This window comes from Lissotriton helveticus, chromosome 2_1 (assembly GCF_964261635.1).
Source record: "Lissotriton helveticus chromosome 2_1, aLisHel1.1, whole genome shotgun sequence".
NCBI lineage: Eukaryota > Metazoa > Chordata > Amphibia > Caudata > Salamandridae > Lissotriton > Lissotriton helveticus.
Genome location: NC_136059.1, coordinates 455,431,363 through 455,452,024, shown reverse-complemented (window position 1 = coordinate 455,452,024; position 20,662 = coordinate 455,431,363). Strand labels below are relative to the sequence as shown.

The following is a 20,662-nucleotide window of genomic DNA, read 5'->3' as shown; positions in this document are numbered from 1 at the left end:
CAGGGGAAAGCGCGAACGCAGTCCCCCACTACCAGAAATTATGCAGTCGAGTATCCCGCATTTGGGGACATCGCAGGGGTCAGCACATCCGAAGTGCAATGGATGAGCCTCACCCTGGGAGAACCACCTTCGTGATCATGGTGTCTCCCCTGCCAGGTAAGTATGAGTTGGAAGGGGACAGGGCGAGGGCGGCCCGCATGGCATCTCCCCGCAGAGCGAGGGTGGCATCCACACAGGGAAGGCCTGAGGCCGGGCGAGGCAGAGCATGGGCCTTGTGAGGCCCAAGGTTGCCCAGCCAAGGGCCCTGTGCCCACTTTGGAAAGCGCGCAGCTACCCACAGCAGCTTCCCACAGGCCTCGGCCGGCCTGCAAAATTTGCATGTCCACGCCCACCAGCAGCGCCAATCAGGGCCCTGCTTTCACTACTCTGCACGCAGCTCACATGGGGGGAAAGCCAGGGCTACAGCTAGCACACCAGAGGGCTTGGCAGGTCGAAATCGGGCCCAAAAGCAGATCTGTCAGGCCCTCCAAACTGTGCGCAAGCAAAGGCTACGGCAAGCAGAGAAGAGGGCTTGCCAGGCCGAAATCGGGCCCAGAAGCACGTTTCTAAGCCCTAACCCAGCATCCCCCAAGCTCGTCAATTCGCATATGTAATGGGCCCTCGCCCACTCCCCATTCCAGCCAGCTTACAGCACCCTGGACGGACGACAAGAAACGTCAAAGGGTGCTCCAGACTCCTTTTTATTTTTCTCTCCCTTTTTGTCTTTCTTGAAACCAGAGATCAGGGGAAAGCGCGAACGCAGTCCCCCACTACCAGAAATTATGCAGTCGAGTATCCCGCATTTGGGGACATCGCAGGGGTCAGCACATCCGAAGTGCAATGGATGAGCCTCACCCTGGGAGAACCACCTTCGTGATCATGGTGTCTCCCCTGCCAGGTAAGTATGAGTTGGAAGGGGACAGGGCGAGGGCGGCCCGCATGGCATCTCCCCGCAGAGCGAGGGTGGCATCCACACAGGGAAGGCCTGAGGCCGGGCGAGGCAGAGCATGGGCCTTGTGAGGCCCAAGGTTGCCCAGCCAAGGGCCCTGTGCCCACTTTGGAAAGCGCGCAGCTACCCACAGCAGCTTCCCACAGGCCTCGGCCGGCCTGCAAAATTTGCATGTCCACGCCCACCAGGGCCCTGCTTTCACTATACTGCACGCAGCTCACACGGGCGGGAAAGCCAGGGCTACAGCACTCACAGAAGGGGGCTTGCCAGGTCGATTTTGGGCCCAGAAGCAGAGATTTGGGGCTTTTGATGCTCAAGACCTGCCACTGAAGCCAACTCTAGAGTAGGCAGTGACCTGTTGCCTGGCTAGGCCCCAGTTGACTGCTTGTGGCTGAAAGTCAGAGACAAAGCGGCCAGCAAGCGAGCAGGGGTTCTCGCCCCGAGCCCCTCACGCCTTCCCGAACGCTCCCAAACGCAGCAGAACCCTCGCCGGGCAGAGCCCTCGCCGGGCCACAGCCTGGGGTTCTCAGCCAGAGTCTGGGCCCGGGAAGGCTAGGGTGAGGCAAGTGGCTGGCAGCCAGGCCACAGCCCCAGGGCTGGCGATCGAAAGGAGCAGACATGTCACCTGGCCAGGGCCTACTGCCCTGTCTCTGGATAGGTCCCCAGAGTGGGAGGCTTCAACTATCCCATCATTCCCCAGGCTCAGCACTTTGCATGCTATCCCCTCTTGCCCACGCCCCCTTCCAATCCAGCCGCAGCACCCTGGACAGACCACAGAAGACGACGAAAGGTGCTCCAGACTCCTTTTTATTTTTCTCTCCCTTTTTGTCTTTCTTGAAACCAGAGATCAGGGGAAAGCGCGAACGCAGTCCCCCACTACCAGAAATTATGCAGTCGAGTATCCCGCATTTGGGGACATCGCAGGGGTCAGCACATCCGAAGTGCAATGGATGAGCCTCACCCTGGGAGAACCACCTTCGTGATCATGGTGTCTCCCCTGCCAGGTAAGTATGAGTTGGAAGGGGACAGGGCGAGGGCGGCCCGCATGGCATCTCCCCGCAGAGCGAGGGTGGCATCCACACAGGGAAGGCCTGAGGCCGGGCGAGGCAGAGCATGGGCCTTGTGAGGCCCAAGGTTGCCCAGCCAAGGGCCCTGTGCCCACTTTGGAAAGCGCGCAGCTACCCACAGCAGCTTCCCACAGGCCTCGGCCGGCCTGCAAAATTTGCATGTCCACGCCCACCAGCAGCGCCAATCAGGGCCCTGCTTTCACTACTCTGCACGCAGCTCACATGGGGGGAAAGCCAGGGCTACAGCTAGCACACCAGAGGGCTTGGCAGGTCGAAATCGGGCCCAAAAGCAGATCTGTCAGGCCCTCCAAACTGTGCGCAAGCAAAGGCTACGGCAAGCAGAGAAGAGGGCTTGCCAGGCCGAAATCGGGCCCAGAAGCACGTTTCTAAGCCCTAACCCAGCATCCCCCAAGCTCGTCAATTCGCATATGTAATGGGCCCTCGCCCACTCCCCATTCCAGCCAGCTTACAGCACCCTGGACGGACGACAAGAAACGTCAAAGGGTGCTCCAGACTCCTTTTTATTTTTCTCTCCCTTTTTGTCTTTCTTGAAACCAGAGATCAGGGGAAAGCGCGAACGCAGTCCCCCACTACCAGAAATTATGCAGTCGAGTATCCCGCATTTGGGGACATCGCAGGGGTCAGCACATCCGAAGTGCAATGGATGAGCCTCACCCTGGGAGAACCACCTTTTTTTTTTTTTTTTTTTTTTTTTTTTTTTTTTTTTTTTGACCAAAAAGTTTTTTTATTAAAAACAATCAAGTCCGATCTGCATGGATTGGTCTTGACACCCAACTTATTAATGCAAAGTTTTACAACTAAGACAACAATCTAGGTTCTTCGAGCTTGCAGGAAAAGAGCTAAGGGGGTTAGTCTTGTACAAGTCGACGAGGCAGGGATTCGCCTGCCCCACCAGCCTACAAGGAGGAACAAACACCCATGAGCAGTCACATCTAGTAGCCCATCAAAACGGTTCAAATAATCTGTACCATGGGTGCTGTAGCGTAACACTTACAGGGGTGTAAGTGAGAGCAGAAATTTGGAGTGCTTTGGAGTAAAGGCAGGACTGTGGTCTTTGTGTATTGGGGAAACTTCATGCAATCCGCCCTCTTTTCCAGGGAGGTCACCTTAAAATGAACATTATATACATAAAATCAAAGCAGCAAGTTACAATAAAATAGCACCATAAACATTTTGTCCGATTTAGACATTCCAATACATCAGTATTCATTTCATACAAAACATTAAAATGCAATACATATATACAAATATGTGCAATAATTAGGGACTGCTTTTTCTTGTACAGTCTGGCTTTTAGTGAGTTTCCAAGAGCAAAGTTTCTTTGGCGAGGTTCTTCAGAGGTTAAAGTGAATTCAGAAATATCTTGACCTTTTCCAGTAAATCTTCCTGTTTAATCTTGTCATTTTTGAAGTCCTCATTAACGTCTAAGACCAAGATTGGAATATCCCGGAGGTTTTCAAAGTCAACATTCATGGTTCTTGAATGGAGCCACATTTCATGTTTGAAGTGAAGTTTTTCTAGATATTCCAGCTCAATTCCCTGCTCTTCTTCCCTGCCCCTATAGCGCAAACGTTCCATACATTTCTCAGGTGTACTTCTAAGGTAGATCATTCCATCCAGCTCGATCTCAGACTCAAATTGATTCAAAAGCCACGTATGCCAGTCCTGATAAATTGCCCATTCAGTTTCATTGATGTTCCCAGATTCAAACAAGTTGGACGCAAACACATACCGGTCACTGTAAACTGATCTTTCAAAAAATTGTACAGGTCGCTCAGCTTCTTGTAGTTTTGCTGACACCGGCTTTAACTGCGCCCTTACTCTACTCAAACAAGCATAGGTCTGGAAAGTGTAAGCCCATCGAGTAGGCTTATCGTACAGCATTTGGAGCAAGTTGCCACCACTTTTCTGAGAAGTTGAAAGTTCCTCGTGTTCATCTTCATTTGTTTGCACGTTGCACCACCTTGCGATAGGTTCAGGAATAATCTCCCACTCATCACTTGCTTTCTCCAGCATACGAACAAACGTAGATTTTCCAGCGGCGATGTTCCCCTCGATGGACAGCTTCCTGGACCGCTTGTCAAAGCTGCTCTCGAAAACTGGGCTGATGCACATCCTTTTCGGGGGTGTCGCCATGTCGGTGCTGTGAGGGGACCCTGCGTGCCGCTGCTCGCGTTAATGGTGCTCAGTTCACTGGGAGAACCACCTTCGTGATCATGGTGTCTCCCCTGCCAGGTAAGTATGAGTTGGAAGGGGACAGGGCGAGGGCGGCCCGCATGGCATCTCCCCGCAGAGCGAGGGTGGCATCCACACAGGGAAGGCCTGAGGCCGGGCGAGGCAGAGCATGGGCCTTGTGAGGCCCAAGGTTGCCCAGCCAAGGGCCCTGTGCCCACTTTGGAAAGCGCGCAGCTACCCACAGCAGCTTCCCACAGGCCTCGGCCGGCCTGCAAAATTTGCATGTCCACGCCCACCAGGGCCCTGCTTTCACTATACTGCACGCAGCTCACACGGGCGGGAAAGCCAGGGCTACAGCACTCACAGAAGGGGGCTTGCCAGGTCGATTTTGGGCCCAGAAGCAGAGATTTGGGGCTTTTGATGCTCAAGACCTGCCACTGAAGCCAACTCTAGAGTAGGCAGTGACCTGTTGCCTGGCTAGGCCCCAGTTGACTGCTTGTGGCTGAAAGTCAGAGACAAAGCGGCCAGCAAGCGAGCAGGGGTTCTCGCCCCGAGCCCCTCACGCCTTCCCGAACGCTCCCAAACGCAGCAGAACCCTCGCCGGGCAGAGCCCTCGCCGGGCCACAGCCTGGGGTTCTCAGCCAGAGTCTGGGCCCGGGAAGGCTAGGGTGAGGCAAGTGGCTGGCAGCCAGGCCACAGCCCCAGGGCTGGCGATCGAAAGGAGCAGACATGTCACCTGGCCAGGGCCTACTGCCCTGTCTCTGGATAGGTCCCCAGAGTGGGAGGCTTCAACTATCCCATCATTCCCCAGGCTCAGCACTTTGCATGCTATCCCCTCTTGCCCACGCCCCCTTCCAATCCAGCCGCAGCACCCTGGACAGACCACAGAAGACGACGAAAGGTGCTCCAGACTCCTTTTTATTTTTCTCTCCCTTTTTGTCTTTCTTGAAACCAGAGATCAGGGGAAAGCGCGAACGCAGTCCCCCACTACCAGAAATTATGCAGTCGAGTATCCCGCATTTGGGGACATCGCAGGGGTCAGCACATCCGAAGTGCAATGGATGAGCCTCACCCTGGGAGAACCACCTTCGTGATCATGGTGTCTCCCCTGCCAGGTAAGTATGAGTTGGAAGGGGACAGGGCGAGGGCGGCCCGCATGGCATCTCCCCGCAGAGCGAGGGTGGCATCCACACAGGGAAGGCCTGAGGCCGGGCGAGGCAGAGCATGGGCCTTGTGAGGCCCAAGGTTGCCCAGCCAAGGGCCCTGTGCCCACTTTGGAAAGCGCGCAGCTACCCACAGCAGCTTCCCACAGGCCTCGGCCGGCCTGCAAAATTTGCATGTCCACGCCCACCAGGGCCCTGCTTTCACTATACTGCACGCAGCTCACACGGGCGGGAAAGCCAGGGCTACAGCACTCACAGAAGGGGGCTTGCCAGGTCGATTTTGGGCCCAGAAGCAGAGATTTGGGGCTTTTGATGCTCAAGACCTGCCACTGAAGCCAACTCTAGAGTAGGCAGTGACCTGTTGCCTGGCTAGGCCCCAGTTGACTGCTTGTGGCTGAAAGTCAGAGACAAAGCGGCCAGCAAGCGAGCAGGGGTTCTCGCCCCGAGCCCCTCACGCCTTCCCGAACGCTCCCAAACGCAGCAGAACCCTCGCCGGGCAGAGCCCTCGCCGGGCCACAGCCTGGGGTTCTCAGCCAGAGTCTGGGCCCGGGAAGGCTAGGGTGAGGCAAGTGGCTGGCAGCCAGGCCACAGCCCCAGGGCTGGCGATCGAAAGGAGCAGACATGTCACCTGGCCAGGGCCTACTGCCCTGTCTCTGGATAGGTCCCCAGAGTGGGAGGCTTCAACTATCCCATCATTCCCCAGGCTCAGCACTTTGCATGCTATCCCCTCTTGCCCACGCCCCCTTCCAATCCAGCCGCAGCACCCTGGACAGACCACAGAAGACGACGAAAGGTGCTCCAGACTCCTTTTTATTTTTCTCTCCCTTTTTGTCTTTCTTGAAACCAGAGATCAGGGGAAAGCGCGAACGCAGTCCCCCACTACCAGAAATTATGCAGTCGAGTATCCCGCATTTGGGGACATCGCAGGGGTCAGCACATCCGAAGTGCAATGGATGAGCCTCACCCTGGGAGAACCACCTTCGTGATCATGGTGTCTCCCCTGCCAGGTAAGTATGAGTTGGAAGGGGACAGGGCGAGGGCGGCCCGCATGGCATCTCCCCGCAGAGCGAGGGTGGCATCCACACAGGGAAGGCCTGAGGCCGGGCGAGGCAGAGCATGGGCCTTGTGAGGCCCAAGGTTGCCCAGCCAAGGGCCCTGTGCCCACTTTGGAAAGCGCGCAGCTACCCACAGCAGCTTCCCACAGGCCTCGGCCGGCCTGCAAAATTTGCATGTCCACGCCCACCAGGGCCCTGCTTTCACTATACTGCACGCAGCTCACACGGGCGGGAAAGCCAGGGCTACAGCACTCACAGAAGGGGGCTTGCCAGGTCGATTTTGGGCCCAGAAGCAGAGATTTGGGGCTTTTGATGCTCAAGACCTGCCACTGAAGCCAACTCTAGAGTAGGCAGTGACCTGTTGCCTGGCTAGGCCCCAGTTGACTGCTTGTGGCTGAAAGTCAGAGACAAAGCGGCCAGCAAGCGAGCAGGGGTTCTCGCCCCGAGCCCCTCACGCCTTCCCGAACGCTCCCAAACGCAGCAGAACCCTCGCCGGGCAGAGCCCTCGCCGGGCCACAGCCTGGGGTTCTCAGCCAGAGTCTGGGCCCGGGAAGGCTAGGGTGAGGCAAGTGGCTGGCAGCCAGGCCACAGCCCCAGGGCTGGCGATCGAAAGGAGCAGACATGTCACCTGGCCAGGGCCTACTGCCCTGTCTCTGGATAGGTCCCCAGAGTGGGAGGCTTCAACTATCCCATCATTCCCCAGGCTCAGCACTTTGCATGCTATCCCCTCTTGCCCACGCCCCCTTCCAATCCAGCCGCAGCACCCTGGACAGACCACAGAAGACGACGAAAGGTGCTCCAGACTCCTTTTTATTTTTCTCTCCCTTTTTGTCTTTCTTGAAACCAGAGATCAGGGGAAAGCGCGAACGCAGTCCCCCACTACCAGAAATTATGCAGTCGAGTATCCCGCATTTGGGGACATCGCAGGGGTCAGCACATCCGAAGTGCAATGGATGAGCCTCACCCTGGGAGAACCACCTTCGTGATCATGGTGTCTCCCCTGCCAGGTAAGTATGAGTTGGAAGGGGACAGGGCGAGGGCGGCCCGCATGGCATCTCCCCGCAGAGCGAGGGTGGCATCCACACAGGGAAGGCCTGAGGCCGGGCGAGGCAGAGCATGGGCCTTGTGAGGCCCAAGGTTGCCCAGCCAAGGGCCCTGTGCCCACTTTGGAAAGCGCGCAGCTACCCACAGCAGCTTCCCACAGGCCTCGGCCGGCCTGCAAAATTTGCATGTCCACGCCCACCAGGGCCCTGCTTTCACTATACTGCACGCAGCTCACACGGGCGGGAAAGCCAGGGCTACAGCACTCACAGAAGGGGGCTTGCCAGGTCGATTTTGGGCCCAGAAGCAGAGATTTGGGGCTTTTGATGCTCAAGACCTGCCACTGAAGCCAACTCTAGAGTAGGCAGTGACCTGTTGCCTGGCTAGGCCCCAGTTGACTGCTTGTGGCTGAAAGTCAGAGACAAAGCGGCCAGCAAGCGAGCAGGGGTTCTCGCCCCGAGCCCCTCACGCCTTCCCGAACGCTCCGCAGCAGAACCCTCGCCGGGCAGAGCCCTCGCCGGGCCACAGCCTGGGGTTCTCAGCCAGAGTCTGGGCCCGGGAAGGCTAGGGTGAGGCAAGTGGCTGGCAGCCAGGCCACAGCCCCAGGGCTGGCGATCGAAAGGAGCAGACATGTCACCTGGCCAGGGCCTACTGCCCTGTCTCTGGATAGGTCCCCAGAGTGGGAGGCTTCAACTATCCCATCATTCCCCAGGCTCAGCACTTTGCATGCTATCCCCTCTTGCCCACGCCCCCTTCCAATCCAGCCGCAGCACCCTGGACAGACCACAGAAGACGACGAAAGGTGCTCCAGACTCCTTTTTATTTTTCTCTCCCTTTTTGTCTTTCTTGAAACCAGAGATCAGGGGAAAGCGCGAACGCAGTCCCCCACTACCAGAAATTATGCAGTCGAGTATCCCGCATTTGGGGACATCGCAGGGGTCAGCACATCCGAAGTGCAATGGATGAGCCTCACCCTGGGAGAACCACCTTCGTGATCATGGTGTCTCCCCTGCCAGGTAAGTATGAGTTGGAAGGGGACAGGGCGAGGGCGGCCCGCATGGCATCTCCCCGCAGAGCGAGGGTGGCATCCACACAGGGAAGGCCTGAGGCCGGGCGAGGCAGAGCATGGGCCTTGTGAGGCCCAAGGTTGCCCAGCCAAGGGCCCTGTGCCCACTTTGGAAAGCGCGCAGCTACCCACAGCAGCTTCCCACAGGCCTCGGCCGGCCTGCAAAATTTGCATGTCCACGCCCACCAGCAGCGCCAATCAGGGCCCTGCTTTCACTACTCTGCACGCAGCTCACATGGGGGGAAAGCCAGGGCTACAGCTAGCACACCAGAGGGCTTGGCAGGTCGAAATCGGGCCCAAAAGCAGATCTGTCAGGCCCTCCAAACTGTGCGCAAGCAAAGGCTACGGCAAGCAGAGAAGAGGGCTTGCCAGGCCGAAATCGGGCCCAGAAGCACGTTTCTAAGCCCTAACCCAGCATCCCCCAAGCTCGTCAATTCGCATATGTAATGGGCCCTCGCCCACTCCCCATTCCAGCCAGCTTACAGCACCCTGGACGGACGACAAGAAACGTCAAAGGGTGCTCCAGACTCCTTTTTATTTTTCTCTCCCTTTTTGTCTTTCTTGAAACCAGAGATCAGGGGAAAGCGCGAACGCAGTCCCCCACTACCAGAAATTATGCAGTCGAGTATCCCGCATTTGGGGACATCGCAGGGGTCAGCACATCCGAAGTGCAATGGATGAGCCTCACCCTGGGAGAACCACCTTCGTGATCATGGTGTCTCCCCTGCCAGGTAAGTATGAGTTGGAAGGGGACAGGGCGAGGGCGGCCCGCATGGCATCTCCCCGCAGAGCGAGGGTGGCATCCACACAGGGAAGGCCTGAGGCCGGGCGAGGCAGAGCATGGGCCTTGTGAGGCCCAAGGTTGCCCAGCCAAGGGCCCTGTGCCCACTTTGGAAAGCGCGCAGCTACCCACAGCAGCTTCCCACAGGCCTCGGCCGGCCTGCAAAATTTGCATGTCCACGCCCACCAGGGCCCTGCTTTCACTATACTGCACGCAGCTCACACGGGCGGGAAAGCCAGGGCTACAGCACTCACAGAAGGGGGCTTGCCAGGTCGATTTTGGGCCCAGAAGCAGAGATTTGGGGCTTTTGATGCTCAAGACCTGCCACTGAAGCCAACTCTAGAGTAGGCAGTGACCTGTTGCCTGGCTAGGCCCCAGTTGACTGCTTGTGGCTGAAAGTCAGAGACAAAGCGGCCAGCAAGCGAGCAGGGGTTCTCGCCCCGAGCCCCTCACGCCTTCCCGAACGCTCCCAAACGCAGCAGAACCCTCGCCGGGCAGAGCCCTCGCCGGGCCACAGCCTGGGGTTCTCAGCCAGAGTCTGGGCCCGGGAAGGCTAGGGTGAGGCAAGTGGCTGGCAGCCAGGCCACAGCCCCAGGGCTGGCGATCGAAAGGAGCAGACATGTCACCTGGCCAGGGCCTACTGCCCTGTCTCTGGATAGGTCCCCAGAGTGGGAGGCTTCAACTATCCCATCATTCCCCAGGCTCAGCACTTTGCATGCTATCCCCTCTTGCCCACGCCCCCTTCCAATCCAGCCGCAGCACCCTGGACAGACCACAGAAGACGACGAAAGGTGCTCCAGACTCCTTTTTATTTTTCTCTCCCTTTTTGTCTTTCTTGAAACCAGAGATCAGGGGAAAGCGCGAACGCAGTCCCCCACTACCAGAAATTATGCAGTCGAGTATCCCGCATTTGGGGACATCGCAGGGGTCAGCACATCCGAAGTGCAATGGATGAGCCTCACCCTGGGAGAACCACCTTCGTGATCATGGTGTCTCCCCTGCCAGGTAAGTATGAGTTGGAAGGGGACAGGGCGAGGGCGGCCCGCATGGCATCTCCCCGCAGAGCGAGGGTGGCATCCACACAGGGAAGGCCTGAGGCCGGGCGAGGCAGAGCATGGGCCTTGTGAGGCCCAAGGTTGCCCAGCCAAGGGCCCTGTGCCCACTTTGGAAAGCGCGCAGCTACCCACAGCAGCTTCCCACAGGCCTCGGCCGGCCTGCAAAATTTGCATGTCCACGCCCACCAGGGCCCTGCTTTCACTATACTGCACGCAGCTCACACGGGCGGGAAAGCCAGGGCTACAGCACTCACAGAAGGGGGCTTGCCAGGTCGATTTTGGGCCCAGAAGCAGAGATTTGGGGCTTTTGATGCTCAAGACCTGCCACTGAAGCCAACTCTAGAGTAGGCAGTGACCTGTTGCCTGGCTAGGCCCCAGTTGACTGCTTGTGGCTGAAAGTCAGAGACAAAGCGGCCAGCAAGCGAGCAGGGGTTCTCGCCCCGAGCCCCTCACGCCTTCCCGAACGCTCCCAAACGCAGCAGAACCCTCGCCGGGCAGAGCCCTCGCCGGGCCACAGCCTGGGGTTCTCAGCCAGAGTCTGGGCCCGGGAAGGCTAGGGTGAGGCAAGTGGCTGGCAGCCAGGCCACAGCCCCAGGGCTGGCGATCGAAAGGAGCAGACATGTCACCTGGCCAGGGCCTACTGCCCTGTCTCTGGATAGGTCCCCAGAGTGGGAGGCTTCAACTATCCCATCATTCCCCAGGCTCAGCACTTTGCATGCTATCCCCTCTTGCCCACGCCCCCTTCCAATCCAGCCGCAGCACCCTGGACAGACCACAGAAGACGACGAAAGGTGCTCCAGACTCCTTTTTATTTTTCTCTCCCTTTTTGTCTTTCTTGAAACCAGAGATCAGGGGAAAGCGCGAACGCAGTCCCCCACTACCAGAAATTATGCAGTCGAGTATCCCGCATTTGGGGACATCGCAGGGGTCAGCACATCCGAAGTGCAATGGATGAGCCTCACCCTGGGAGAACCACCTTCGTGATCATGGTGTCTCCCCTGCCAGGTAAGTATGAGTTGGAAGGGGACAGGGCGAGGGCGGCCCGCATGGCATCTCCCCGCAGAGCGAGGGTGGCATCCACACAGGGAAGGCCTGAGGCCGGGCGAGGCAGAGCATGGGCCTTGTGAGGCCCAAGGTTGCCCAGCCAAGGGCCCTGTGCCCACTTTGGAAAGCGCGCAGCTACCCACAGCAGCTTCCCACAGGCCTCGGCCGGCCTGCAAAATTTGCATGTCCACGCCCACCAGCAGCGCCAATCAGGGCCCTGCTTTCACTACTCTGCACGCAGCTCACATGGGGGGAAAGCCAGGGCTACAGCTAGCACACCAGAGGGCTTGGCAGGTCGAAATCGGGCCCAAAAGCAGATCTGTCAGGCCCTCCAAACTGTGCGCAAGCAAAGGCTACGGCAAGCAGAGAAGAGGGCTTGCCAGGCCGAAATCGGGCCCAGAAGCACGTTTCTAAGCCCTAACCCAGCATCCCCCAAGCTCGTCAATTCGCATATGTAATGGGCCCTCGCCCACTCCCCATTCCAGCCAGCTTACAGCACCCTGGACGGACGACAAGAAACGTCAAAGGGTGCTCCAGACTCCTTTTTATTTTTCTCTCCCTTTTTGTCTTTCTTGAAACCAGAGATCAGGGGAAAGCGCGAACGCAGTCCCCCACTACCAGAAATTATGCAGTCGAGTATCCCGCATTTGGGGACATCGCAGGGGTCAGCACATCCGAAGTGCAATGGATGAGCCTCACCCTGGGAGAACCACCTTCGTGATCATGGTGTCTCCCCTGCCAGGTAAGTATGAGTTGGAAGGGGACAGGGCGAGGGCGGCCCGCATGGCATCTCCCCGCAGAGCGAGGGTGGCATCCACACAGGGAAGGCCTGAGGCCGGGCGAGGCAGAGCATGGGCCTTGTGAGGCCCAAGGTTGCCCAGCCAAGGGCCCTGTGCCCACTTTGGAAAGCGCGCAGCTACCCACAGCAGCTTCCCACAGGCCTCGGCCGGCCTGCAAAATTTGCATGTCCACGCCCACCAGGGCCCTGCTTTCACTATACTGCACGCAGCTCACACGGGCGGGAAAGCCAGGGCTACAGCACTCACAGAAGGGGGCTTGCCAGGTCGATTTTGGGCCCAGAAGCAGAGATTTGGGGCTTTTGATGCTCAAGACCTGCCACTGAAGCCAACTCTAGAGTAGGCAGTGACCTGTTGCCTGGCTAGGCCCCAGTTGACTGCTTGTGGCTGAAAGTCAGAGACAAAGCGGCCAGCAAGCGAGCAGGGGTTCTCGCCCCGAGCCCCTCACGCCTTCCCGAACGCTCCCAAACGCAGCAGAACCCTCGCCGGGCAGAGCCCTCGCCGGGCCACAGCCTGGGGTTCTCAGCCAGAGTCTGGGCCCGGGAAGGCTAGGGTGAGGCAAGTGGCTGGCAGCCAGGCCACAGCCCCAGGGCTGGCGATCGAAAGGAGCAGACATGTCACCTGGCCAGGGCCTACTGCCCTGTCTCTGGATAGGTCCCCAGAGTGGGAGGCTTCAACTATCCCATCATTCCCCAGGCTCAGCACTTTGCATGCTATCCCCTCTTGCCCACGCCCCCTTCCAATCCAGCCGCAGCACCCTGGACAGACCACAGAAGACGACGAAAGGTGCTCCAGACTCCTTTTTATTTTTCTCTCCCTTTTTGTCTTTCTTGAAACCAGAGATCAGGGGAAAGCGCGAACGCAGTCCCCCACTACCAGAAATTATGCAGTCGAGTATCCCGCATTTGGGGACATCGCAGGGGTCAGCACATCCGAAGTGCAATGGATGAGCCTCACCCTGGGAGAACCACCTTCGTGATCATGGTGTCTCCCCTGCCAGGTAAGTATGAGTTGGAAGGGGACAGGGCGAGGGCGGCCCGCATGGCATCTCCCCGCAGAGCGAGGGTGGCATCCACACAGGGAAGGCCTGAGGCCGGGCGAGGCAGAGCATGGGCCTTGTGAGGCCCAAGGTTGCCCAGCCAAGGGCCCTGTGCCCACTTTGGAAAGCGCGCAGCTACCCACAGCAGCTTCCCACAGGCCTCGGCCGGCCTGCAAAATTTGCATGTCCACGCCCACCAGCAGCGCCAATCAGGGCCCTGCTTTCACTACTCTGCACGCAGCTCACATGGGGGGAAAGCCAGGGCTACAGCTAGCACACCAGAGGGCTTGGCAGGTCGAAATCGGGCCCAAAAGCAGATCTGTCAGGCCCTCCAAACTGTGCGCAAGCAAAGGCTACGGCAAGCAGAGAAGAGGGCTTGCCAGGCCGAAATCGGGCCCAGAAGCACGTTTCTAAGCCCTAACCCAGCATCCCCCAAGCTCGTCAATTCGCATATGTAATGGGCCCTCGCCCACTCCCCATTCCAGCCAGCTTACAGCACCCTGGACGGACGACAAGAAACGTCAAAGGGTGCTCCAGACTCCTTTTTATTTTTCTCTCCCTTTTTGTCTTTCTTGAAACCAGAGATCAGGGGAAAGCGCGAACGCAGTCCCCCACTACCAGAAATTATGCAGTCGAGTATCCCGCATTTGGGGACATCGCAGGGGTCAGCACATCCGAAGTGCAATGGATGAGCCTCACCCTGGGAGAACCACCTTTTTTTTTTTTTTTTTTTTTTTTTTTTTTTTTTTTTTTTTGACCAAAAAGTTTTTTTATTAAAAACAATCAAGTCCGATCTGCATGGATTGGTCTTGACACCCAACTTATTAATGCAAAGTTTTACAACTAAGACAACAATCTAGGTTCTTCGAGCTTGCAGGAAAAGAGCTAAGGGGGTTAGTCTTGTACAAGTCGACGAGGCAGGGATTCGCCTGCCCCACCAGCCTACAAGGAGGAACAAACACCCATGAGCAGTCACATCTAGTAGCCCATCAAAACGGTTCAAATAATCTGTACCATGGGTGCTGTAGCGTAACACTTACAGGGGTGTAAGTGAGAGCAGAAATTTGGAGTGCTTTGGAGTAAAGGCAGGACTGTGGTCTTTGTGTATTGGGGAAACTTCATGCAATCCGCCCTCTTTTCCAGGGAGGTCACCTTAAAATGAACATTATATACATAAAATCAAAGCAGCAAGTTACAATAAAATAGCACCATAAACATTTTGTCCGATTTAGACATTCCAATACATCAGTATTCATTTCATACAAAACATTAAAATGCAATACATATATACAAATATGTGCAATAATTAGGGACTGCTTTTTCTTGTACAGTCTGGCTTTTAGTGAGTTTCCAAGAGCAAAGTTTCTTTGGCGAGGTTCTTCAGAGGTTAAAGTGAATTCAGAAATATCTTGACCTTTTCCAGTAAATCTTCCTGTTTAATCTTGTCATTTTTGAAGTCCTCATTAACGTCTAAGACCAAGATTGGAATATCCCGGAGGTTTTCAAAGTCAACATTCATGGTTCTTGAATGGAGCCACATTTCATGTTTGAAGTGAAGTTTTTCTAGATATTCCAGCTCAATTCCCTGCTCTTCTTCCCTGCCCCTATAGCGCAAACGTTCCATACATTTCTCAGGTGTACTTCTAAGGTAGATCATTCCATCCAGCTCGATCTCAGACTCAAATTGATTCAAAAGCCACGTATGCCAGTCCTGATAAATTGCCCATTCAGTTTCATTGATGTTCCCAGATTCAAACAAGTTGGACGCAAACACATACCGGTCACTGTAAACTGATCTTTCAAAAAATTGTACAGGTCGCTCAGCTTCTTGTAGTTTTGCTGACACCGGCTTTAACTGCGCCCTTACTCTACTCAAACAAGCATAGGTCTGGAAAGTGTAAGCCCATCGAGTAGGCTTATCGTACAGCATTTGGAGCAAGTTGCCACCACTTTTCTGAGAAGTTGAAAGTTCCTCGTGTTCATCTTCATTTGTTTGCACGTTGCACCACCTTGCGATAGGTTCAGGAATAATCTCCCACTCATCACTTGCTTTCTCCAGCATACGAACAAACGTAGATTTTCCAGCGGCGATGTTCCCCTCGATGGACAGCTTCCTGGACCGCTTGTCAAAGCTGCTCTCGAAAACTGGGCTGATGCACATCCTTTTCGGGGGTGTCGCCATGTCGGTGCTGTGAGGGGACCCTGCGTGCCGCTGCTCGCGTTAATGGTGCTCAGTTCACTGGGAGAACCACCTTCGTGATCATGGTGTCTCCCCTGCCAGGTAAGTATGAGTTGGAAGGGGACAGGGCGAGGGCGGCCCGCATGGCATCTCCCCGCAGAGCGAGGGTGGCATCCACACAGGGAAGGCCTGAGGCCGGGCGAGGCAGAGCATGGGCCTTGTGAGGCCCAAGGTTGCCCAGCCAAGGGCCCTGTGCCCACTTTGGAAAGCGCGCAGCTACCCACAGCAGCTTCCCACAGGCCTCGGCCGGCCTGCAAAATTTGCATGTCCACGCCCACCAGGGCCCTGCTTTCACTATACTGCACGCAGCTCACACGGGCGGGAAAGCCAGGGCTACAGCACTCACAGAAGGGGGCTTGCCAGGTCGATTTTGGGCCCAGAAGCAGAGATTTGGGGCTTTTGATGCTCAAGACCTGCCACTGAAGCCAACTCTAGAGTAGGCAGTGACCTGTTGCCTGGCTAGGCCCCAGTTGACTGCTTGTGGCTGAAAGTCAGAGACAAAGCGGCCAGCAAGCGAGCAGGGGTTCTCGCCCCGAGCCCCTCACGCCTTCCCGAACGCTCCCAAACGCAGCAGAACCCTCGCCGGGCAGAGCCCTCGCCGGGCCACAGCCTGGGGTTCTCAGCCAGAGTCTGGGCCCGGGAAGGCTAGGGTGAGGCAAGTGGCTGGCAGCCAGGCCACAGCCCCAGGGCTGGCGATCGAAAGGAGCAGACATGTCACCTGGCCAGGGCCTACTGCCCTGTCTCTGGATAGGTCCCCAGAGTGGGAGGCTTCAACTATCCCATCATTCCCCAGGCTCAGCACTTTGCATGCTATCCCCTCTTGCCCACGCCCCCTTCCAATCCAGCCGCAGCACCCTGGACAGACCACAGAAGACGACGAAAGGTGCTCCAGACTCCTTTTTATTTTTCTCTCCCTTTTTGTCTTTCTTGAAACCAGAGATCAGGGGAAAGCGCGAACGCAGTCCCCCACTACCAGAAATTATGCAGTCGAGTATCCCGCATTTGGGGACATCGCAGGGGTCAGCACATCCGAAGTGCAATGGATGAGCCTCACCCTGGGAGAACCACCTTCGTGATCATGGTGTCTCCCCTGCCAGGTAAGTATGAGTTGGAAGGGGACAGGGCGAGGGCGGCCCGCATGGCATCTCCCCGCAGAGCGAGGGTGGCATCCACACAGGGAAGGCCTGAGGCCGGGCGAGGCAGAGCATGGGCCTTGTGAGGCCCAAGGTTGCCCAGCCAAGGGCCCTGTGCCCACTTTGGAAAGCGCGCAGCTACCCACAGCAGCTTCCCACAGGCCTCGGCCGGCCTGCAAAATTTGCATGTCCACGCCCACCAGCAGCGCCAATCAGGGCCCTGCTTTCACTACTCTGCACGCAGCTCACATGGGGGGAAAGCCAGGGCTACAGCTAGCACACCAGAGGGCTTGGCAGGTCGAAATCGGGCCCAAAAGCAGATCTGTCAGGCCCTCCAAACTGTGCGCAAGCAAAGGCTACGGCAAGCAGAGAAGAGGGCTTGCCAGGCCGAAATCGGGCCCAGAAGCACGTTTCTAAGCCCTAACCCAGCATCCCCCAAGCTCGTCAATTCGCATATGTAATGGGCCCTCGCCCACTCCCCATTCCAGCCAGCTTACAGCACCCTGGACGGACGACAAGAAACGTCAAAGGGTGCTCCAGACTCCTTTTTATTTTTCTCTCCCTTTTTGTCTTTCTTGAAACCAGAGATCAGGGGAAAGCGCGAACGCAGTCCCCCACTACCAGAAATTATGCAGTCGAGTATCCCGCATTTGGGGACATCGCAGGGGTCAGCACATCCGAAGTGCAATGGATGAGCCTCACCCTGGGAGAACCACCTTTTTTTTTTTTTTTTTTTTTTTTTTTTTTTTTTTTTTTTGACCAAAAAGTTTTTTTATTAAAAACAATCAAGTCCGATCTGCATGGATTGGTCTTGACACCCAACTTATTAATGCAAAGTTTTACAACTAAGACAACAATCTAGGTTCTTCGAGCTTGCAGGAAAAGAGCTAAGGGGGTTAGTCTTGTACAAGTCGACGAGGCAGGGATTCGCCTGCCCCACCAGCCTACAAGGAGGAACAAACACCCATGAGCAGTCACATCTAGTAGCCCATCAAAACGGTTCAAATAATCTGTACCATGGGTGCTGTAGCGTAACACTTACAGGGGTGTAAGTGAGAGCAGAAATTTGGAGTGCTTTGGAGTAAAGGCAGGACTGTGGTCTTTGTGTATTGGGGAAACTTCATGCAATCCGCCCTCTTTTCCAGGGAGGTCACCTTAAAATGAACATTATATACATAAAATCAAAGCAGCAAGTTACAATAAAATAGCACCATAAACATTTTGTCCGATTTAGACATTCCAATACATCAGTATTCATTTCATACAAAACATTAAAATGCAATACATATATACAAATATGTGCAATAATTAGGGACTGCTTTTTCTTGTACAGTCTGGCTTTTAGTGAGTTTCCAAGAGCAAAGTTTCTTTGGCGAGGTTCTTCAGAGGTTAAAGTGAATTCAGAAATATCTTGACCTTTTCCAGTAAATCTTCCTGTTTAATCTTGTCATTTTTGAAGTCCTCATTAACGTCTAAGACCAAGATTGGAATATCCCGGAGGTTTTCAAAGTCAACATTCATGGTTCTTGAATGGAGCCACATTTCATGTTTGAAGTGAAGTTTTTCTAGATATTCCAGCTCAATTCCCTGCTCTTCTTCCCTGCCCCTATAGCGCAAACGTTCCATACATTTCTCAGGTGTACTTCTAAGGTAGATCATTCCATCCAGCTCGATCTCAGACTCAAATTGATTCAAAAGCCACGTATGCCAGTCCTGATAAATTGCCCATTCAGTTTCATTGATGTTCCCAGATTCAAACAAGTTGGACGCAAACACATACCGGTCACTGTAAACTGATCTTTCAAAAAATTGTACAGGTCGCTCAGCTTCTTGTAGTTTTGCTGACACCGGCTTTAACTGCGCCCTTACTCTACTCAAACAAGCATAGGTCTGGAAAGTGTAAGCCCATCGAGTAGGCTTATCGTACAGCATTTGGAGCAAGTTGCCACCACTTTTCTGAGAAGTTGAAAGTTCCTCGTGTTCATCTTCATTTGTTTGCACGTTGCACCACCTTGCGATAGGTTCAGGAATAATCTCCCACTCATCACTTGCTTTCTCCAGCATACGAACAAACGTAGATTTTCCAGCGGCGATGTTCCCCTCGATGGACAGCTTCCTGGACCGCTTGTCAAAGCTGCTCTCGAAAACTGGGCTGATGCACATCCTTTTCGGGGGTGTCGCCATGTCGGTGCTGTGAGGGGACCCTGCGTGCCGCTGCTCGCGTTAATGGTGCTCAGTTCACTGGGAGAACCACCTTCGTGATCATGGTGTCTCCCCTGCCAGGTAAGTATGAGTTGGAAGGGGACAGGGCGAGGGCGGCCCGCATGGCATCTCCCCGCAGAGCGAGGGTGGCATCCACACAGGGAAGGCCTGAGGCCGGGCGAGGCAGAGCATGGGCCTTGTGAGGCCCAAGGTTGCCCAGCCAAGGGCCCTGTGCCCACTTTGGAAAGCGCGCAGCTACCCACAGCAGCTTCCCACAGGCCTCGGCCGGCCTGCAAAATTTGCATGTCCACGCCCACCAGGGCCCTGCTTTCACTATACTGCACGCAGCTCACACGGGCGGGAAAGCCAGGGCTACAGCACTCACAGAAGGGGGCTTGCCAGGTCGATTTTGGGCCCAGAAGCAGAGATTTGGGGCTTTTGATGCTCAAGACCTGCCACTGAAGCCAACTCTAGAGTAGGCAGTGACCTGTTGCCTGGCTAGGCCCCAGTTGACTGCTTGTGGCTGAAAGTCAGAGACAAAGCGGCCAGCAAGCGAGCAGGGGTTCTCGCCCCGAGCCCCTCACGCCTTCCCGAACGCTCCCAAACGCAGCAGAACCCTCGCCGGGCAGAGCCCTCGCCGGGCCACAGCCTGGGGTTCTCAGCCAGAGTCTGGGCCCGGGAAGGCTAGGGTGAGGCAAGTGGCTGGCAGCCAGGCCACAGCCCCAGGGCTGGCGATCGAAAGGAGCAGACATGTCACCTGGCCAGGGCCTACTGCCCTGTCTCTGGATAGGTCCCCAGAGTGGGAGGCTTCAACTATCCCATCATTCCCCAGGCTCAGCACTTTGCATGCTATCCCCTCTTGCCCACGCCCCCTTCCAATCCAGCCGCAGCACCCTGGACAGACCACAGAAGACGACGAAAGGTGCTCCAGACTCCTTTTTATTTTTCTCTCCCTTTTTGTCTTTCTTGAAACCAGAGATCAGGGGAAAGCGCGAACGCAGTCCCCCACTACCAGAAATTATGCAGTCGAGTATCCCGCATTTGGGGACATCGCAGGGGTCAGCACATCCGAAGTGCAATGGATGAGCCTCACCCTGGGAGAACCACCTTCGTGATCATGGTGTCTCCCCTGCCAGGTAAGTATGAGTTGGAAGGGGACAGGGCGAGGGCGGCCCGCATGGCATCTCCCCGCAGAGCGAGGGTGGCATCCACACAGGGAAGGCCTGAGGCCGGGCGAGGCAGAGCATGGGCCTTGTGAGGCCCAAGGTTGCCCAGCCAAGGGCCCTGTGCCCACTTTGGAAAGCGCGCAGCTACCCACAGCAGCTTCCCACAGGCCTCGGCCGGCCTGCAAAATTTGCATGTCCACGCCCACCAGGGCCCTGCTTTCACTATACTGCACGCAGCTCACACGGGCGGGAAAGCCAGGGCTACAGCACTCACAGAAGGGGGCTTGCCAGGTCGATTTTGGGCCCAGAAGCAGAGATTTGGGGCTTTTGATGCTCAAGACCTGCCACTGAAGCCAACTCTAGAGTAGGCAGTGACCTGTTGCCTGGCTAGGCCCCAGTTGACTGCTTGTGGCTGAAAGTCAGAGACAAAGCGGCCAGCAAGCGAGCAGGGGTTCTCGCCCCGAGCCCCTCACGCCTTCCCGAACGCTCCCAAACGCAGCAGAACCCTCGCCGGGCAGAGCCCTCGCCGGGCCACAGCCTGGGGTTCTCAGCCAGAGTCTGGGCCCGGGAAGGCTAGGGTGAGGCAAGTGGCTGGCAGCCAGGCCACAGCCCCAGGGCTGGCGATCGAAA

At 56.2% G+C, this 20,662-nt stretch overlaps 14 non-coding genes and 6 pseudogenes across 17 annotated transcripts; all 20 read right to left on the bottom strand.

Annotated features, from left to right (window-relative positions):
• On the bottom strand, positions 1–164 carry LOC144821211 (U1 spliceosomal RNA). The gene has a single exon (XR_013608309.1). It is a non-coding gene; the product is annotated as a U1 spliceosomal RNA (small nuclear RNA).
• A 617-nt stretch (positions 165–781) lies between these two features.
• On the bottom strand, positions 782–945 carry LOC144821210 (U1 spliceosomal RNA). The gene has a single exon (XR_013608308.1). It is a non-coding gene; the product is annotated as a U1 spliceosomal RNA (small nuclear RNA).
• An 891-nt stretch (positions 946–1,836) lies between these two features.
• LOC144821207 (U1 spliceosomal RNA) lies at positions 1,837–2,000 on the bottom strand. Its single transcript, XR_013608307.1, has one exon. It is a non-coding gene; the product is annotated as a U1 spliceosomal RNA (small nuclear RNA).
• A 617-nt stretch (positions 2,001–2,617) lies between these two features.
• On the bottom strand, positions 2,618–2,755 carry LOC144820507 (U1 spliceosomal RNA; annotated as a pseudogene).
• On the bottom strand, positions 2,756–4,267 carry LOC144818067 (deoxycytidine kinase 2 pseudogene; annotated as a pseudogene). The gene has a single exon (XR_013607034.1). The product of XR_013607034.1 is annotated as a deoxycytidine kinase 2 pseudogene (transcript).
• A 943-nt stretch (positions 4,268–5,210) lies between these two features.
• Positions 5,211–5,374, bottom strand: LOC144821206 (U1 spliceosomal RNA). Its single transcript, XR_013608306.1, has one exon. It is a non-coding gene; the product is annotated as a U1 spliceosomal RNA (small nuclear RNA).
• Positions 5,375–6,265: 891 nt separating this feature from the next.
• On the bottom strand, positions 6,266–6,429 carry LOC144821205 (U1 spliceosomal RNA). Its single transcript, XR_013608305.1, has one exon. It is a non-coding gene; the product is annotated as a U1 spliceosomal RNA (small nuclear RNA).
• Positions 6,430–7,320: 891 nt separating this feature from the next.
• LOC144821204 (U1 spliceosomal RNA) lies at positions 7,321–7,484 on the bottom strand. Its single transcript, XR_013608304.1, has one exon. It is a non-coding gene; the product is annotated as a U1 spliceosomal RNA (small nuclear RNA).
• Positions 7,485–8,370: 886 nt separating this feature from the next.
• LOC144821203 (U1 spliceosomal RNA) lies at positions 8,371–8,534 on the bottom strand. The gene has a single exon (XR_013608303.1). It is a non-coding gene; the product is annotated as a U1 spliceosomal RNA (small nuclear RNA).
• A 617-nt stretch (positions 8,535–9,151) lies between these two features.
• On the bottom strand, positions 9,152–9,315 carry LOC144821202 (U1 spliceosomal RNA). Its single transcript, XR_013608302.1, has one exon. It is a non-coding gene; the product is annotated as a U1 spliceosomal RNA (small nuclear RNA).
• An 891-nt stretch (positions 9,316–10,206) lies between these two features.
• Positions 10,207–10,370, bottom strand: LOC144821201 (U1 spliceosomal RNA). The gene has a single exon (XR_013608301.1). It is a non-coding gene; the product is annotated as a U1 spliceosomal RNA (small nuclear RNA).
• An 891-nt stretch (positions 10,371–11,261) lies between these two features.
• On the bottom strand, positions 11,262–11,425 carry LOC144821200 (U1 spliceosomal RNA). Its single transcript, XR_013608300.1, has one exon. It is a non-coding gene; the product is annotated as a U1 spliceosomal RNA (small nuclear RNA).
• Positions 11,426–12,042: 617 nt separating this feature from the next.
• LOC144821199 (U1 spliceosomal RNA) lies at positions 12,043–12,206 on the bottom strand. Its single transcript, XR_013608299.1, has one exon. It is a non-coding gene; the product is annotated as a U1 spliceosomal RNA (small nuclear RNA).
• An 891-nt stretch (positions 12,207–13,097) lies between these two features.
• LOC144821198 (U1 spliceosomal RNA) lies at positions 13,098–13,261 on the bottom strand. Its single transcript, XR_013608298.1, has one exon. It is a non-coding gene; the product is annotated as a U1 spliceosomal RNA (small nuclear RNA).
• A 617-nt stretch (positions 13,262–13,878) lies between these two features.
• Positions 13,879–14,016, bottom strand: LOC144820506 (U1 spliceosomal RNA; annotated as a pseudogene).
• A 1-nt stretch (position 14,017) lies between these two features.
• Positions 14,018–15,529, bottom strand: LOC144818066 (deoxycytidine kinase 2 pseudogene; annotated as a pseudogene). Its single transcript, XR_013607033.1, has one exon. The product of XR_013607033.1 is annotated as a deoxycytidine kinase 2 pseudogene (transcript).
• Positions 15,530–16,472: 943 nt separating this feature from the next.
• LOC144821197 (U1 spliceosomal RNA) lies at positions 16,473–16,636 on the bottom strand. The gene has a single exon (XR_013608297.1). It is a non-coding gene; the product is annotated as a U1 spliceosomal RNA (small nuclear RNA).
• Positions 16,637–17,253: 617 nt separating this feature from the next.
• On the bottom strand, positions 17,254–17,391 carry LOC144820504 (U1 spliceosomal RNA; annotated as a pseudogene).
• Positions 17,392–18,903, bottom strand: LOC144818065 (deoxycytidine kinase 2 pseudogene; annotated as a pseudogene). The gene has a single exon (XR_013607032.1). The product of XR_013607032.1 is annotated as a deoxycytidine kinase 2 pseudogene (transcript).
• A 943-nt stretch (positions 18,904–19,846) lies between these two features.
• On the bottom strand, positions 19,847–20,010 carry LOC144821196 (U1 spliceosomal RNA). The gene has a single exon (XR_013608296.1). It is a non-coding gene; the product is annotated as a U1 spliceosomal RNA (small nuclear RNA).
• Between the last annotated feature and the right edge of the window lie 652 nt (positions 20,011–20,662).